Consider the following 19136-nt stretch of genomic DNA (forward strand, 5'->3'; position numbering starts at 1 on the left):
TATTTTATACCTAATAGTTTGTACCTCTTAATACCCACTCCTATGTTGTTCCCCCCTTCCCTCTTCTCACTGGTAACCACTAGTTTGTTCTGTGAGTCTGCTTCTTTTTTTTTTTTTATCAGTGTGTAGCCTTTTGAGTCTGGCTTTCTTTACTTAGCTTGATGTTTTTGAGATGCATCCATATTGATACATGTATCAGTATTTCATATTTTTCTGACTGCTGAGTAGTATCACACTTTTGTATCCATTCCCAAGCCAGGGACTGGGTTAATTTCAGTTTTGTATTATGAATAAACCTGCTTTAAACATCTTTTCACAGGTCTTTTTGTGGACATCTTTTCATTACTCTTGGGTACATACCTTGGAGCGGGATTACTGGCTGATGTGGCAACTATATGTTTGACTTTATAAAGAAGGCCAAACCCTTTCCAAGGTATCTGTTCCATTTCACATGCCCACCAATTATGGATGAGAGATCCAGTTGCCTCTACCTTCTTCCCAGAGCTCGATGTTGTCAGGTTTCTTTTATTAAAGTCATTCTAATTGGTGTGAAGTGGTATCTCACTGGGGTTTTAATTTGCATTTTCTAAATGACTAACGAAGCTGAACATTTTTTATGTGCTTATTGGCCATTTGTACATCTTCTTTGGAGAAATATCAATTCAAATTCTTCTCATCTCTTTCTCTGTTTCATGCTCTGTCCATTGTGGTGAGAACCTGTAGACTTTTATTTCACTCTTTGGTTAAGGGCCCTCCTTTTCTTCCATGCTGGGTCTAGAGGAAATGGGATATAGCTAAGAAAGCTTGTTTTTAATCAGATCTGTAAGTGTGTCTTCTTGTGTAAAGCCCTATCACTTCAGAGAAGGAAAAAACCTGCTCCTGGCTCTACTTACATAACTAGGAATTTATTTCTAAATCAGACTGCCTTTGCAAAGATGACTTATGTTGTTCAGTAAACAAACACGTAAAAACCATGCAAAGCATGGGAGGCTCTACTCTAGAGAGAAGAGGAGCCATGCATAAAATACATGTGCTAATAGCTGCATGGCTGACTTGGCCCACATTTATGAAATGATGGCTCTTTGTATCTGGTCCATCAATTGCCTGGGTTTAAACTCTGATTAACCCAGACATGGATAAATTACATTCATCTTGAATCCAGATGGCAAATGTACTTATGACTTCTGGTACTTGACTGCACTGCCATCCTGGTAAAGTTGCATACAGCTGTTAACTGAATAATATATGTGTTGCATATATGGGAGAGATGCAAAATATCTGGGATGTGAAGAATTTGAGTATAAGTTCTTTGTGTGCCATCACTAGTGTCTAGCCAGAGGATGCTACAGCTATGATATATTTGGTCCAATAATCGTGCCCATCTAAAAAACTAAATCACATTGATGCATAATTTCTATGAATTATTGTTTCACTCTTAGTTACTTGCATTGCAAGATGTTCTGAACTAGAGGCTAGGTCAAATCAGTGTATATGGCAGACCTGGCTCAGCTGGGCAGAGCACATACCATTAATTCATTTATGTACTTAGTGAATATTTATTAAAAGCCTGCACTGTGCCAACAGCTCTGCCTGGTGCTGAAAGATAGTGGCAAGGATAATGGACTTTGCAGAAACAAAGCTTTGCCTTGTGTTTGGATCAGAAGCTGTTAGAGGAACCATCAGTACAAATTTGGTAAAAGCAGTTGCTACAAGATGAACAAACTGAACTGCTTTCTCTCTCACCAGAGTTTTTATATATTATATAGAGTTGCTCTGTCCAATATGGTAGCCACTAGCCATGTGTAGTGCTTCAAATTTAAATGAATTAAAGTTAAATAAAATTTAAAATTCAGTTTGTCAGTCATCCTAGCCTTATAGTAAATATTCAATAAGTCACATGTGTCTAGTGGCTACTGTACTGAGTAGCACAAATATAGAATATTTCTATCATCGCAGAAAATTCTGTTGATCAGCCCTGATGTAGAAGATGGAATGAAAAAACAAACAAACAAACCAGTGACTTCATTTACAACTTGATTAATATCAGGCACAATTTATGAGTTAACACTATTTCCTACTAGAGACACATTTACAAGGGCAAGAAATATTCTAAAACATGTTTTACAAGCTTTGAAGTTACAAAAAGACTTTGCCATTAATTTGAAAAGTTGTCACATCCTGTGTCCTCATGTTCTTTATACTGAATGTTAGAAAAGACAGTGAGCCAATGCAAAACTAGTAGTATGGATTATGGCTGGGATTACTGACTTCATCAAAATCCATTCTCCTCTTTTTTTTTTTAATGTAATAATATAGTGCTACCTGGCTGACCATCTACACTGCAGTACCTACCTTCCCTTAGAGCTGGGTGTGGTGATTTGGTTCTCACCAATGGAATGTGGACAGAAGTGACATCACTTCTGAGCAGAGTCTTTCAGTGGGCTGGTGCGCTTCCTTCATATTCTTTTTTTCTTTGCTGCAAGTCACTTTCTATACCATGGCTTCCAATGGCTGGAAAAGAAAGCCATCCTAAGTAGGGCATGGTGGAAAAACATGAGAAGAAGCCCAAGTCTTTAAGATTGTGTGGAGTCAAGTGGTCCAAAAACCTGAAAGTCCAACTGATATGTAAGAGATAAACAAATTTCCACTTTATTCGACACAGTGCATTTTGAGGTCTGTTAGCAAGTTATTACCTTAATTTGCATTAAAGCAGATACAGACTTAATTTTTTTTGGAAAATTTTTTCAGCCTTAGATGTCAGTAACAACCACATGACCATGAAAAAAATAAACACATATCACTTTCCCTGAATAAACATCACTTTTATCCACAGTGAAATTGCTTCATATCATTATAAGGTTCTTAGGTTGGATTTCCTAGAAGCAGAGCCTGGGTTGGGGATTTTCCTGCATTTTATTGAATGAGGACTCTCAAGAGAAACATGTAAAGCGGTGAAGGAAGCAAAATGGGGAAGAGGAAAGAGCCAAGAGAAGATGCAGGCTCATCTGGATACTAGCTTCAGCTTGATTCCACAGAGAGCTCTAGAGTATAAATCTCACCACAGAGTTGTCCCTGCTTGAGGCAGGGTTCAGTTTTTTGAGCCTCTATATTAGTCAGTCCTTGGCTGGTGGAACCTCCCAGGCATTTCTAGGAGGGCAGGCTCTTATTGAATGAGGGAAAAACCTGTGGAGAGAAGGACAGCTGTGAACTGAGTCCAGCCAACACTCCTGAAGCTGGGTCATGGGTGCACCAGCCCAAGAAGGACACCTGTGCAGCCACCACCAGTGTCCTCTACAGCACCTTATCTTTAAATACGTAAATGTGTGATCTATGGTTCCCCATCAGACAAGACTGGGGAGAAAGGGAAACCTATAATTTTTATGACTCCTAATATGGCCCCTAATTTTATAGAACAAATTCTTTCATAGGAAGATGGACAGTCAGAAAGTTAAGTTTTGGCATAAATACAAAAGCTTGGACAGTGGTCTGCATAAGAAGATATGGGATAATGAGGGAAGGAAGGAACAACTCTACTGGTGGGGGAGGCCACAGAAGCCTGCCCCTGACATGAGCTACAGAGCCTGAATTCTGGAACCAGATGGCCTCTGCTTGAATCAAGGTTCTGTCACTAACATGCTGTGTGACACTGAGTGAGTAACTTAATCTCTGTGTGCCTCAGCTGCTGCTTCTGTAAAATGGAGATAATGATGCACAATAAAATAGATATAGGCTGTTGAGAGTATGCAGAGGTCTTTGAATGCTGGTGGGAACACAGTCAAGTGCCATGGAAGGGAGGCTCTGTTAGGGAAGTGAGGTCTTGAAATGAGAGGTTACGTGGCCCAGGCACAGAATAGGAGAGGGCAAGGGTTAAGTAAGCCCTGGGCCTCTGGAGGCAGATATTCTAGGATTGAATCCCAACTCCACCACTGCATGACCTTGGACAAACTACTTATTTATGCCTCAGTTTCCTCATCTTTAAACTTAGAATAATGATAGGACTTTTCTCTTAGAAGTATGGTGAAAACTAAATAAAATAATAATTTTAGGATTCCTAGAACAATACCTAGTATATAACATACTTTAAATAAATGTTGTAGCTATTCTTATGTTGTTGTTATTATTCCAAAAGGAAAGGTAGGGGAACTTTTTCAGAGAATGGAGAAACGTTCATGGGAACAGGTTCATTGCTTATATACAGGGGTTTCTGAGGTGAGTGTAAGACTCTAAAGGTAAGTGGACAATGAGCTGGAAATTCCTACTGTGTAAAGCTAAGGTACTATAACTTGGTCCTGTAGGCAGCATAAACTCATTGGACATTAAATATGTTTTCCCAAGTTTCTTTCAGAGTAAGGAAGTGGTACTAGCTAGCTATTGCTTCATAACAAATGATCCCATAACTTGGTGCCTTAAGACAACAAGTATTCATTTAGCTCCTGATTGTAGAGGGTGGCAGTTTGGACTGGGATCCACTGAGAGATTCTCTGGGTCTCAGGCAGGCTCCTTCATGATTCTGTGTTTGTTTTCTGGTTAACTAGTCAGCTCTGTTTCCGGGGCAGGATGGATGTTTGTTTGTGCACCCTGGTTCTTCTCCATGTGGTCTCTCATGGATAGAGCTTGTTCTCATGCCAGAGGCAGGGTTCCAACAGAGAGTGCACAGCAGCTTTTGAGGCCTAGGCTGGGAGCTGCTCAACATCACTTCTGATGAACTTGATCGATCAACGTGAATCTCAAGGTGGACCCCAGAGTCAGAATGGGTGGGGCTTCCACAGTTAAGAGAAATGAGCATGGATACAGGAAAGCCATTAATTGAGACCATCAGTGAAAACAGTCTAGTAAATTCTCCAAGGTTCACCTCTTTAATTCATCAAAATGGGCAGAGGCAATAACTAGAGCATTGCTATTCCCTTTCAAGTGGTCAGCATTTGTAAGGTCCTGGTAAGGGGTGGCTTTTATACATCCCAAAGAGGTGAGTCACCTTGGCCTTGCTATTTCTCCCCTTGAGACCCTAGCCTCTCTCTTCTATACATTTCAGATTGGTAGTTGGTGTGGAGATTCGGCTGGGGAGAAACCTGTATCGCAGAGGGTAGAGAGACCTCACAGTCCCACATATGATTTAAACAGAGGCACGTGATATCGAGGCCAGGAGAATCCATTGTAAAAAAGAAAGGGAAATTTTAATATACAAAGGGAAAACTTTTTGAAAAGTTTCTATTCCACCTTTATCTCTTTACTCAGAAAGTTAGAGATTTAATATGATCTCTCAATTTACAGAACTAAAGAGACAAACTAGATAAGGTTGACTAAATGTCATATATTTGATAAAAAATACAAAGTCATAATATTTGAACTCTACATTGAGCCACATACATTTGATGTAATTTATACGCATTGTTATTTTCATGTAACCACTTGAATATATATTGCGACTGTATATTTTATTGAGGACCGCTAATGTGTAAGAAAAGAATCAATTGATGATCACAGATTAATAAAAAGATCAATGGGTATATTGTACTGATACTGAATTGGGGAACCAAAATTAGGTTGTGAATCCAAGCTTTGCCTGTGTCCCTTGAGTTCCTGACCTAAACACTTTGAAGAATGATTTAGTCACTTGTTGCACCTCTAACAGTTTCTATCACTGGATTGTTGTTGTTAACATATTGCCTAGAATTTCCTGTGCCCTCAGTAAGAAGTCATTCCTTCATCATTCAATCATGAAAAATAATTCAGTTTAATTTTATCTTTAAAGGGAAGAAAAAATGTAAAATTTAGAAAAAAGTATGACATTATTTCCTTTGAATATCCAATTTTGATCAGTGCATTCAATGTCATTGGGCAATTTCTTCGTTTGGGTTGGCCCAGAAGCTGATCCGGGTAGGAAGAGAGCCCAGGAAACGTTGGCGGGATGTGAGGCAGGCAAGGAAAAGCAGCTAATAGGAGATGCATTACCAAGCTGGTTATCAGCTGTGGGGACCTGGGGCTTAATCCCTCTGGGGAAGCCTGGGAGGCAGGGCAGACCATATGATGCCACCTGTGAGGTGAGGAAGCTGGGGCATTTACACACCCACTGCCATCAGTCTGTGGCTGAGGGCTGCTTCCAGCCTGTGTGGCCGAGAGGACTCCTGCAACCAGAGAAAGACTTCAGTGAGATGCGTGAAGATGATAACTCAGTGAATGTGGATTGTGACTTGCAACATGTGTTCCAGACTCAATCCTGATTTTTGAACCTGCTTTTAACTAGCTGCTCAAATCCTTTTTGAATATGAAATAGCATATAAAACCGGTAAAAAAAAATGGAGCCACCGTAATTTCGTGTGTGCTTGAGCCCAGGGTTCTCTCTGTCCCTGTGGCCCTGAAAGCCAACCCAGAGCCACCTCTGAGGAACGCGAGGGCTCCCCAGTAAATAGTCTGAAAACACATGATTTAGATCTTTAAGGACATTTCTAGTTCTCGCCTCTGTTTGATATCTTTGTACCAAGCTGCCTTCTACTAATACCTTCTCTGCTTTCTCTCCTCCTAAAAACAAAACCAAGACAACAAGGTCCTTCAAAACCTCATGGTAGAGGAAAAGAAAAAAGACTGGCTGGGGGCCGAAAAAAACACAACAAAATGCAAAAAACCCACAGCTGATTGGAAAGCTATTTACAACCCACATAGACTATTCAGAGGAGGGTAGCCATAGTAACACACCAAGGAGTGTTACTCCCTGGATGTGACTCCAAGCCGGAGGAGGAGGAATGTGGGTGTTGAGGGCAGGGTTCTCCTGGCAGGGGGCTCTCCCGGCATAGATCCACCGCTGAGCCTGGAAAGGAGCAACCTAACAGAAGCTGTGAACCTCCTCCTCCATGAACGTAAGTTTATCTGTATATTTGGCAACTTCCTTTTGGATTCCAAAGTTGGCTTCTTTAGGGACAACTTAAATGGGAGCGTATTTAAAAAAAATTTTTTTTTTGGTAAAACTTACACTATGGGGGGGAAAAACAGAAGACCAAATGGAAACTGTAGGCAGGAGCTGTGATTTTGCCTTTTCAAGTGGTTCCTCTGGGTTTGGGCTCTTATCGCATTGAAAGTCACATTCAGTCACTGAAACCACACGGGAGTCCGTGAGGATTTGTAGTAAAAGTTATTGGTGCCTATCCAGTGCCTCTCAGTTCATCCCCCTCCACCAGATGCTGTGAATGTGGAAAGCTAATGACTCACAGCTGCTTCCTATTCAGAGACCTGCCCTTGGTCCTCTCCAGGAAATGCCGGGGAAGCTGTGCCTTCCCTACAGCCCCAAACCAATGACTGATTGATACTGGGGTACAAAATCTTGGCTGCTTGCCTCAATTTAGGACATAACTGTGGTTCCTGTCAAACTTCCCTGTGGGGTCAGTCTTAAGCCAGACACCAGAGGACACCATTTCCTTGTTCAGCTTCTCCCTCTGCTCTATTTCCCTCACTTTCTTAGAGTTTTCTTCCGAGATCACCCTCTCAATAAAACACTTGCAAAATAATCTTTTCAGAATCAGCTTCTTGGGAACATATCCTAAGACAGACATCATGAGAATAACTCTGGAATAGGCATGAGCTCACCCATCTTCAAGCCCTCGTCCACCACTTGGAAGCTGTGGGGCTGTCAGCAAGTGTCTGGACCTCTCAGCAATGCTGCTACACAAGAACAAACTTGAACTAGATCATTGTTCTTGCTTGTTTGTTTTATCTGAACCCACATCCTGTCTATCTCTTTCCCTGCCCTATTCTGCTCCCCATCCCCTTACAGGTTTCTCCTGAGACCACTCCATCAATACATCACTTGCAAGAACCCCAACCTGAGACTTTGCTTCTAGGGAATCGGACCTGAGACACATGTTAATAGTTGGAGGGAAAATGCATCCTTGTAGCCCAATGGGAGCCACCAATGTCTATGAGGGATTGATTTCTACCCTCCACCCTCCAACCAGTGGGAGTCCCCTTTCATAGGATCTATAGATTGGATTTCCACAGGTATTCTGGTGAGAGTTCTTGGAGACCAATATCTGAAAGCTGTTGGACCAGATATCTAAAGTTGGGTCTAGCTCAACAGTTCTAGGAGATCTTCCCTACTACTCACTGAATAATCGTGTTCCAGATTTCTTGGGGTATGAGAATGAATGGGGATGGGCCACATATTAAAGAAAATATGGTTGACTGGAGAAGGCCTTGGGTATCACTAAGAAATTCTTCAGAACATTTCTCTAAGGGGAGGGATATTTTCATCCTTTAGCTTTTCAAAGTCTGCCACTTTGTGGCTGTTTCCCTGAAAAACTCAGACTTTTTATGTCCAGTAGATACTGTTATTTCTATGCCTAGATCTCCTTTACTGGTCTTGTGCATCCATCCTCCAGTGATCCTTAGCTGATGAGAGCCACCTCACCTGTGAAGATGCCTGGGTGCTTATCCCCTAGTCTCCATAACCCACCCACTGTAGGTCTTAGGTAGCCATGTCCAATGGCTGAATGATGTTGGATTTTCAAGCCTACCCCTTTGCTTCAGGTAAGACCACTCTGTGGTGAAATTCATACTCCAGAGCCCCTCATAGGCTCACACTGAGTCTAGATGTCAGCTGAGACCACATTGCTATCAGCTCCTTTCCCTGCTCCATCCTGCTTCTCTCTCTCCCTTAGTGGTTTTTCTTGGCAGCACTCTGTCAACAAGTCATTTGCAAAACTACTCCTAGGTGAATGCAAATCAAAATTACAATGCAATGAGATATCACCTCACACCAGTCAGAATGGCCATCATCAAAAAGTCTATGAAAAATAAATGCTGGAGAGGGTGTGGAGAAAAAGGAACCCCCCTACACTGTTATTGGGAATGTAAATTGGTACAGCCACTATGGAGAACAGTATGGAGGTTCCTTAAAAAACTAAAAATAGAGCTACCATATGATCCAGCAATTCCATTCCTGGGCATATATCTGGAGAAAAACATGGTTCAAAAGTGTACATGCACCCCGAAGTTCATTGCAGTGCTGTTTACAATAGCCAAGACATGAAAGCAACCTAAATGTCAATCAACAGATGAATGGATAAAGAAGATAAGACAGTGTGGTATATTTATATAATATATATATATTATATATATATGTGTGTGTGTGTGTACACACATCAGTCATTAAAATGAATGAAATAACACCATTTGTGGCAACATGGATGGAACTGAAGATTATCATACTAAGTGAAGTGAATCAGAGAAAGACAAGTATCATATGATATAGCTTATATGAGGAATCTAAAAAAAACGATACCAATGAACTTATTTATAAAACAGAAACAGACTCACAAACTTAGAGAATGAATTTATGGTTAGGAAGTGTGGGGGTAGGTATAGATTGGGGGTTTGGGATTGACATGTCCACACTGCTATATTTAAAATAGATAACCAACATGAACCCACTGTATAACACAGGGAACTCTGCTCAATACTCTGTAATAACCTAAATGGGAAAATAATTTGAAAAAAAATAGATACATGTATATGTATAACTAAATTACTTGGCTGTACACTTGAAACTGACACAACATTGTTAATCAACTATACACCAGTATAAATTTTACAAAAGCAATATAACTCCCCACAAAAATCCCAAACGAACAAAAACCCAAACAAACAAACAAAAAACTACTCTTAGGTAAGTCTTTGCTGCTAGAGAACTTTACATAGTTCAGATGGCTGAAGGCCACAGAGAGTGAGATTTGGATGGGGATTGAACACTACTGAAAAAAATAGAGGTCCACAGTAAACAATGTGGGGGCCTTTGATTTAGAAATGCTTGGATTTCATTTCCTTCTCAGGTTTCCCAAATCTCTCTTCAATGTATAAAAATCAAGAGAGAAAGTAAGATTTCTAGTATGTTTTCTTATTCAAGAAATTGGAGGTGTTTTTTTTTTCTTTTTTTTTTTTCACAACCGTATCCTCGGTGTTAGTAACAGAGGATGCTCAAATACGTATTGAATGTGTTAGAACAAATATTCCAAAATATCTCATTGGTGGACTTTTCTGAGTGCATTTGTAATACAATAAAGACATTAAAAAATGGCAGCCTTAAGGGATAAGATTATCAACTTTACTTCTTTTCACTGAAGTGGAAGAAGTCTTATTAAATACTGATTATCTTCCCCATTTTTTGTGTTCTGATTTTTTTGTTCTTTTAGAGAGTATGCTTCTTATAGAGAAATTAGCTGTTTTCAGAATTGTGTATTCAAATATCTGTCATATATGGGTTCTAATCTACAATTTCTATGAGCTGCATTGCTACTCAATTCTAAATGCCATTTTAAAAACCAAGTTTGATGTTTATTCAGACCATCTGAGGTCTCTTGTCCTCTGGGGAGACTGTATGGTGCTGAATGATAATAGGATTCCTCTACCATTTGAATGGTGTTTGGAGCAGGATGTGATATCAGGATCTTTGAGATGTTCAGTAGGGTTAATATCTCTGCTAGTATCTTTCTTGTCAAGGACCAAGTATACATATTTCTTGATGGATAGAGAGAGAAATGAAAGGAATTTGGAGAAATTTGGCCCCTTTTCACCCCCAGAACATTTTTATTTCAATTTCCTTCCCACCATTTCAGTTATATCCCTTGTTTGGTAGGGCAGTGCAGAGCTGGGACTGGGACAAGGCCCTCATCTAAAGTGCAAAATTTAAGTGGATGCCAACCCCCCCAAAAAAACCCTCAGTAATAAAGATAAATAGTATTTAATATAATATTTTTATTGTGGTAAAAAACATATAAAAATTTATCATCTTAGTCACTTTTAAGTCTAGAGTTCAGTGGTGTTAAGCTTAGTCACAGTGCTATGAAACACCTCTCCAGAAGTCTCTCATCTTGCAAACGTGACACTCTATACCCACTGAACTGTTAATAACTCCACTCTTACCACTTTGGTTACCAGTCCCTGGTAACCAAATTTCTACTTTCTTGTTTCTATGAATTTGATTACTTCAGATACCTCATGTTAGTGGAATCATGCAGTATTGGTACTTTTGTGACTAACTTAGTTCACTTACCAAAATGTTCTCTGTTCATTCATGTTGAGTATGTAACAGGATTTCCTTCTTTTTATAAGACTGAATAAAAATCCATTGTATGTATATACCAACTGTACTTTTTCCATTCATCCATTGGTGGACATTTGTGTTGCTTCTACCTCTTGGCTGTTATAAATAGTGATGCTATGAACATGGGTGTGCAAATATCTCTTTGAGACCTTATTTTCAAATCTTTTGGATGTATAGCCAAAAGTGGGATTGCTGGATTACATGGTAATTCCTTTTTTAACTTTTTGAGGAAACTCTATACTGTTTTTCATAGAGGTTGCACCATTTTACAATTCCACCAACAGTACACAAGCATTCTGCTTTCTCCATATCCTTGTCAACACTTGTTATTATCTGCTTTTGTTTTTGGTTTGAATAGTAGCAATCCTAATGAGTGTAAGGTGATATCACATTATAGTTTGGTTTACATTTCTCTGATGCTTAACGATGTTAAGCATCTTTTCATATGCTTGTTGACTGTGACCACTTACATATCATCTTTGGAGAAATGTCTATTTATTTGCCCATTTTGTAATCAGGTGATTTGATTTTTTTTTCTTGTTGAGTTTTAAGAGTTCTTTATATATTCTGTACATTAACCCCTTATCAGATCTGTAATTTGCAAATATTTTCTCCCATTCCATAGGTTGACATTTTACCCTGTTGATTGTGTATTTTGATGCACAGAAGTTTTTAAGTTTAATGTAGTCCCATTTGTCTGTTTTTGCTTTTGTTAACCTGTTATTCTGTTGGTGTCATATGCAAGAAATTATCACCAAGTCCAATGTTATGAAGATTTCCCCATGTGTTTTCTTCTAGGAGTTTAATAGTTTTATGTCTTTTATTTAGGTCTTTAATCCACTTTGAGGTAATTTCTGTACAGGTTGAAAGATAAAGCTCCAACTTAAATTTTTTGCATGTGGACATCCTGTTTTCTCAGCACTATTTGAAGAGACTATTCTTTCTCCATTGAGTGGTCCTGATACCTTATCAAAGATCAGTTGACTATATACATGAGGGGTTTTTATCCATGCTCTCATTGTATTCCATTAGACAATTTGTCTGTATTTATGCAATACCACACAATTTTGATTACTGAAGCTTTTTAATGTTTTGAAATCAGGAAATATGAGTCCCTCAACTTTTTCTTTTTCAAAATCGTTTTGGCTATTTGGTGTCCCCTGAGTTTCCATATGAGTTTTAAGATAAAATTTTCAATTTCTGCAAAAATTGCCATTGGGATTTTAACAGGGATTGCTTTGAATCTGCAGATCACTTTGGGTAGTATAGGCATGTTAACAATGTGGAGTCTTCCAATCCATGAAGACAAGATGTGTTTGCATATTTGTGCCTTCTGTAATTTCTTTCAGCCATGTTTTATAGTTTTTAGTATAGTTTTCCTTGGTCAGGTTTATTCTCATGTATTTTATAATAATATCTGAGGCTATTATAAATGGAATTGTTTTCTTAATTTCCTCTTCAGATTGTTCATGTATAGAGACACACTGATTCTTTTGTATTGATTTTGCATCCTGCATCTTTGCTGAATTTGATGATTTGTTCTAACAGTTCTCTCTCTCTGTCTTTTTTTTGGGGGGGGCAGTATATAGAATATTGAGGGTCTTCTACTTATAAGATTATGTTTTCTATGAACAGAGTAATTTTACTTCTTTCTTTTTGATTTGGTTGACTTTTATTTCTTTTTCTTGTGTAATCTCTCTGTCTAGAATTTCTAATACCATGTTGAATAGAAGTGACAAAACTGGGCTTCTTTGCCTTGTTTCTGATCTTAGAGGAAAAGATTTCAGTCTTTCACCACTGAGTATGATGTTAGCTGTGGGCTTTTCATAAATGCCTTTATTATGTTGAGATAGTTTCCTTCTATTCTTAATTTCTTGAGTGATTTTTTTTATCATGAAAGAGCATTGAATCTTGTCAAATACTTTTTCTACATCAAATAAGATGATCATATGGTTTTTGTCTTTCATTCTGTTAATGTGGTATATTGACTTTTTTATGTTGAGCTGTCTTTGCATTCTATGAATAAATCACACTTAGTCATGGTGTATAATCCTTTTCATATGCTGTTGAATTTGACTTGATAGTAATTTTTAAGGAATTTGCACAAATACTAACCAAGAATATTCATCTGTAGTTTCCTTTTCTTCTGTAGTATCTTTGTCTGGCTTTGATATCAGGGTAATACTGCCCTCATGCAATTAGCTGGAGGTATTCAATCCTCTTCATTTTTTTTTTGAAGAGTTTTTAGAGGATTCGTTTAATTATTTTATTTTGTTTTGCTTTATTTTATTTAGAGCAGTTTAAGGTTCTCAGCAAAATTGAGGGGAAGGTATAGAGATTTCCCATATACCTCCCCACCAACACAGGCATGCTATACTCCACTATCAATATCCCCTACCAGAATGGTACATTTGTTACCAAGGGTGAACCTACACTGACATAGCATAATCACCCAAAGCCTGTAGTTTGCATTACGGCTCACTCTTGGGTTTAGACAAATGTATAATGACATGTATCCATCATTATGATATCATTCAAAATAGTTTCACTCTTCTAAAAATCCTATGTGTTTCACTTATTTGTCCCTCCCCATTGCCACCCTGCAACCCCTGGAAACCTCTATATATTGAGTTTTAAGAGTTCAGACTATTTTCTTTTTTTTTTTTTTTTTTTTTTCTGTGGTACGCGGGCCTCTCACTGTCGTGGCCTCTCCCGTTGTGGAGCACAGGCTCCAGACGCGCAGGCTCGGCGGCCATGGCTCACGGGCCCAGCTGCTCCGCGGCATGCGGGATCCTCCCAGACCGGGGCACGAACCCGCGTCCCCCGCATCAGCAGACGGACTCTCAACCACTGCGCCACCAGGGAAGCCCCAGACTATTTTCTTATAGTCCTTTTTATTTCTGTAGCATTGGTTATAATGTCCCCTCTCTCACTTCTGTAGTTATTTGAGACTTCTCTCCATTTTTCTTAATCTAGAAAAAGGTTTGTCAGTTTTGTTGATATTTTCAAAAAACCCAACTTTTAGTTTTGTTGATTTTTTGTTTTTCCATTGTCTATTTCATTTATCTCTGGTCTAATCTTTATTATTTTCTTCCTTATGCTAGATTTTGGTTAGTTCTAGTTTCTAGTGTAAGCGTACATTGTTGGTTTAAGATCTTTCTTTTTTAATATAGAAATTTATTGTGATAAAAATTCTCTCATAGCACTGCTTTAACTGTATCTCATAAGTTTTGCTAAGTTGTGTTTTCATTTCCATTTGTCTCAAGACATTTTCTAATTTCTCTTGTGACTTCTTTCACCCATTGGTTCTTTAAGAGTATTGTTTAGTTTGGGCATATTTGTGAATTTGCCAGGTTTCCTTATACAATTGATTTCTAGTTTCATTCCATTGTGATTAGAAAAGATACTTCATATGATTTCAATCTTCTTGAATTTGTTTAGGCTTGCCTTTTAGCCTAATCCTGTAAAGTGTTCCAGGTGCACTGGAAAAAAATATATATTCTGTTGTTGGGTGGTGTGTTCTCTGTATGTTTTTTAAGTACAATTGGTCTATAGTGTTGTTCAAGTCCTATTTTCTTATGGATCTGTCTCATTCTCATTCTGATCATTATTGAAAGTGAGATATTGAAGTCTTCTACTATTACTGTGTTTCCCTCTATTTCTCCCTTCAATTTGGCCAAAGTTGCTTCGTATATGTAGAAGCTCTGAGGTTTGGTGCATAAATATTTATAATTGTTAATCTTCTTTTCTAATTGACACCTTTATCATTAAATAATATTCCCTGTCTCTTGTAACAGGTTTTGATATAAAGTGTATTTTTTTTTTTTGGTATGCGGGCCTCTCACTGTTGTGGCCTCTCCCGTTGCGGAGCACAGGCTCCGGACTCGCAGGCTCAGCGGCCATGGCTCATGGGCCCAGCCACTCCACGGCATGTGGGATCTTCCCGGACTGGGGCACGAACCCGTTTCCCCTGCATCGGCAGGCGGATTCTCAACCACTGCACCACCAGGGAAGCCCTAAAGTGTATTTTTAAGTATAGCCACTCCTGCTCTGTTTTGGTTACCATTTGCATGGAACATCTGTTTTCATATTTTTTCTTTTAGTCTATATGTGTCCTTACACTAGCCTGGCTATTATAGCTTCTCAGTTGGTCTCTAGAATACTCACAGAGGTTTTCATATGCTGCTGTTAACTTGGTGTCTCTGTGGGGGGAGGAGGACCTGTAGCTTCCTAGCCCACCATCCTGCTGATGTCTGAATCACCTTCATCTTTCTCAAATCTCCTTTCAAAATGATTCCACTTTAGTAAGAACGTAAGGCATTGCTCTCCCCTTAAACTTTAAACTTTATTTTGCATTTAAACTTTATTTTGCTGCAAGAGTGAAACAATGAACAATATTTTAAAAAATCAAAATTAATCCAGAAAATCTTCAAAAATCTTCAAAAGTTTAAATACAGTATCAGAGTGTTCGTTATATTTTTAAGGTAAAATTCTAAGAAACCACTGACATATTATAGGGAATGAGTGTTCCATGCAAGGGGGAAAAGTTATGTGTGACTTAGTGAGTTGTCACTATTTGAGATTCACAGGCTAAAATGGTCACAACTACTTGAAACTGGAATGGATGTAATCATTATGTTTAAAACAAGTGTAATAGTAGGTTACTGTGCAAAAGTCGAGAAAGTAGGGAAAATAGATGCATTTACGGAAATACCAGAGGTATACTTTGTCTTGCTTAATATGTGCAGACAGCCTGTGGTCAATAGATAAGCAAGAATGAAGAGGAATCACAGACAAAATAGTTAGAGAAGCAAAGTGTGGGTTATGCAATGCATTCATGAATCTAATACAGATTTTTCTTAGTTTTTGTACTTTTTCACTCAAAAGTGAGAAAGTAAATTTTGAAACCAAAACCATCTTTCCCTTTGGAAAAAGCATCTTCCATTTTGTACAACAGTTTGGAGACAGGTGGTAACTAAAGATTTAAAGAGCAAACTTGCAACTCTGTGTAAAAGCAATTGTGTGTTTAAATTGCCCCTAAATGGGTAGATAAGGCTGCATTTTTTTATCTCTCATCCTCTCCTGGCCCTTAGGCCTCTAGGCCTCCTTTATCTGTCTTCAGATCTCTTTGTGAATCTGCTCACCTTCATCTTTCTCAAATCTACTCTCAGAAAGGTTCCACCTTAGTAAGAATGCAAGCTATTGCTCTTTCCTGCCTGAGGCCTTGCATCTAAACCTTATTTTGCTGTAAGAGTGAAAGAACAGAGCTTCCCTGGTGGCGAAGTGGTTAAGAATCTGCCTGCCAATGCAGGGGACACAGGTTCGAGCCTTGGTCTGGGAAGATGCCACATGCCGAGGAGCAACTAAGGCTGTGTGCCACAAATACTGAGCTTGAGCTCTAGAGCCCGCAAGCCACAACTACTGAGCCTGCATGCCACAACTACTGAAGCCTGCGCACTCTAGAGCCCATGCTCTGCAACAAGAGAAGCCACCACAGTGAGAAGCCTGCGCACCACAACGAAGAGTAACCCCTGCTCGTGGCAACTAGAGAAAGCTGGCACACAGCAGAGTGACCCAACACAGCCAAAAATAATAAATTTTTTTTTTTTAAAAAAGAGTGAAAGAACAAACAGGCTTTTCCCCTGTTAAATGGAATTCAGGCCTCACTTAGGAGGCTGTGACTACTGAGTGGAGGGGCCTGAATGAGGGCAGGTGGGAGATGTCACGTGATCAACTTTGCTTCTGCAAGGGCTGCCCTTGGTGGCGTTGGTCAGGCAGAAAGGACTACTTATATGAGAAAATATTTGATACTGAGATGATATTCATAAGTTGACATGAGGAGACTTTATAGAGAGAAAGTATGGTAATTCTGTACCATTTCTGAGGTTTGTTCTCTAAATAGTCTGAAGAACATGAGCAATGCGTATTTTCCATGAACACTCTGAATAGTTCCGTAGGAATGGAGGCATGAAAAACTGATAGGCTCCTAGGTAGAGTTAATGGTTCTCCCTGGAGTAAGAAGGAGGCCTCGAAATATATTTTATGAACATAATCATTCATTCCTCCATTCAACACATACTTATTGAGCTTTTAATATGTGTTAGGCATTGTTCCTGGCCCTTAGTTTACAGAAGAAAACAAAACTTTGAAGAAATCTATGTAACTTGGGGAGGTCATGGGACGAAGACATATAGCTTTAGAAATATGATCTTTGATTTAAATAGTAGAGAATATGGAAAACTTCTGAAAAGAATGGAGCTTGGTGTATTAGGTTCTAAAAACTGTTTAATCTGCATCTTGCTTAACTGGCAATTGATTTTCCTAATAATGATTATTAAGTAACATCAGAGTTAAAATGACCTCTGAACCATCAAAGAAAATTAGATTCCATTTAACACAAACCTGTGTGAGACATATTTCTTAATTATTTGAAAATCTGTGCATCTCAATTAATAAGGCAGTGTGATTAACTAGAGAAGGTTGTTCCTTGGCCTGGCAGGATAACCCTGAGTTTACTGTAACCTGATTGCTCAAAGCCAACACATCCTCAAACATATCTAGGAGGGTGCAAGAGGCAAATATATTTTATCTATTCATATATTGATATAAAAGCCAATATATGGGAAAATGAGACCCCCCCCCCCAAATCAGCCAGACTGGTCCTTAGTAGTTCAAAGCACTTATGCTATCTAGTACAAGGCTACAAATTACAGACATGTCACCTCTACCTGGGTTTTATTTCTTCTGAAAAAGAACTAATAGAAAATTCTTCAAAAAAACCTCATCTTGGAAGAATAAGGTTTGGAAGAAGAGAGCAATCAGGTCGATATTACTCCAGCCTGTCCAGAAATAACCAAAGAGAACATCTATCTCATTGGGTGGCAAACCAATCAATCTGTTTTTAGTGCAAAGTCCTAAAAATTAAGAAACAGAAGCTGTGCTATGAGAGATGGGCCAGCTGGGAACATACAAACAACAGGTATTTGGGTTCAAATGGACATGGCAATTTGCTCATTGCTTTTTTTTGTCCTATAATTGCAGCATATGCCCTATAAGTGTTTGAAATGATTACGTGGTGTGTCACTCTATAGAGAAAGAATTCCTAATGACTGAGTCACTGTGACAAGCTTCTTTATAAGTAGGGTAAAGAGAACACTTGAGATGTAATAATGAGTTTTAGGTCCAATGCACTTGGGGTAGAGAAAGTTAATAACCATAACCACAGGGAAGAAAACATTAGTGAAAGAAGCCACTTGTAATCAGAACAATAAAGATGGCTTTGGCTAAGAAAGTTTAGAGTGGAAAAAGTGAAATAAAGGGGCAGGGGAGAGAAAGGAGCAGCCCATCTCGACTTACAAAAGAAACACATAACTCATTAAGGAAAAGAAAAGTGAACTTTTGGTTTCTGACCCAGCGTGTATGGAGCTTAGAAGTGATAACTCCATTCTAACAATAAGTAAAAAGCTGAACAAACTGAAAATCAACAACTCTTCTTAGCTCTATCAGAAAATTGAGGTCCCAGGGCAAACCAATGCACCCAAAATTGGAGAGATGGACAGGCAGATTCAGAGCATCACAACTTACCAGATCATTAAGCCATGAGCAAAAACCTCAGCAAGAACCAGCATTGGGGCAGAAAAACCCAAACTGGAATTGATGGATTGCTGGAGGTTCAGGGTGGACAAACCTGAGAGTTAAAAACTACAGGAGACCCAGTCATGGTGGGGGGAGGGGGGCACATTTATGAGTTTTACCTCCAGGAGCCCTGCCAGAGTCCCGTAGGGAAAATGGGAGGAAAAATTCCCTTATGCTTCTGCTAGGGGGAGTGAGGAAGTAGCCATTTGGAAATAGTCGAAGCATTTTGCTCTTAAAAAGATCTGTTTTCCGGAGAAACTATTTTTACCAGAGCCCCCATTTGATGGAAACTCCATTAACATTTTATATGTTAAATAGGGACAAACAGGGCTATTATTTAATGAGTTAATCTCTTTATATACTAAAATCATTTCCTAGTAATTTTAAGTACTAGAAACTTTTCTCATACTCT

The sequence above is a fragment of the Mesoplodon mirus genome (assembly GCF_964341445.2).
Source record: "Mesoplodon mirus genome assembly, chromosome: 15".
In the NCBI taxonomy this organism is placed as follows: Eukaryota; Metazoa; Chordata; class Mammalia; order Artiodactyla; family Ziphiidae; genus Mesoplodon; species Mesoplodon mirus.